Source organism: Brassica oleracea, chromosome C4, assembly GCF_000695525.1.
Source record: "Brassica oleracea var. oleracea cultivar TO1000 chromosome C4, BOL, whole genome shotgun sequence".
Taxonomy (NCBI): domain Eukaryota; kingdom Viridiplantae; phylum Streptophyta; class Magnoliopsida; order Brassicales; family Brassicaceae; genus Brassica; species Brassica oleracea.
Genome location: NC_027751.1, coordinates 29,269,331 through 29,270,241, shown reverse-complemented (window position 1 = coordinate 29,270,241; position 911 = coordinate 29,269,331). Strand labels below are relative to the sequence as shown.

At 42.5% G+C, this 911-nt stretch overlaps 1 pseudogene; it reads left to right on the top strand.

Moving 5' to 3' along the window:
* Positions 1 to 445, top strand: part of LOC106338598 — a 2,145-nt pseudogene extending 1,700 nt beyond the window's left edge.
* The last annotated feature ends 466 nt before the right edge of the window (positions 446 to 911 follow it).

The following is a 911-nucleotide window of genomic DNA, read 5'->3' as shown; positions in this document are numbered from 1 at the left end:
TGATCTGATCCTATTTGCAGAGGCTTCGATAGCGCATATTCGAGTAATACGCAAGGTCCTCGAGATGTTTTGTGGGGCTTCGGGGCAGAAAGTTAATCTGGAAAAATCTGTAATCTTTTTCTCTGAGAATGTTCACCGGGATCTAGCAAATTCAATAAGCAATGAGAGCGGTATCAAAGGAACCAAGGAGTTGGGAAAGTACCTGGGTATGCCAGTTTTACAGAAAAGAATCAATAAAGAGACGTTTGGGGAAGTGATTGAGAAGGTTTCATCTAAGCTTGCTGGATGGAAGAGTAGATTTTTGAGTTTGGCAGGAAGGATAACACTTACCAAATCTGTTCTCACATCTATTCCGGTTCATACGATGAGTACTATATCGCTGCCGATATCAACTCTAAACCAACTGGATAAGATCGCTAGAGGTTTTATATGGGATAGCAATTGAGGGAATAGAAAGCAACACTTGGTGTCTTGGGATGCAATTTGTAAACCTAAAAGAGAAGGTATCAACCTTGAACCAACTGGATAAGATTGCTAGAGCTTTTATCTGGGGTAGCAGTGAAGGTAATAGAAAGCAAAACTTGGATGGAGATTGCTGAATACGAAGGATGCTTTGTGGGTCAATATCCTGAGGAAAAAATTTCGAGTAGGTGAGTTATATGATCCAACATGGCTGATAGTTCAAGGGACTTGGTCACCGACTTGGAGAAGCATAGTGGTGGGTATCAGAGATGTGATTGTTCCGGGGACGCGTTGGATCTTAGGGAATGGTCGCAGGGTCCGGTTCTGGAAAGAAAAATGGTTGTTAGACGATCCTTTACAGAATTCAAGTATGGTGTAAATACCGGAGCTGATACTAGAGGCAAGGGCTCGTGATTTATGGCAGAATGGAACTGGCTGGTTAACTCAAG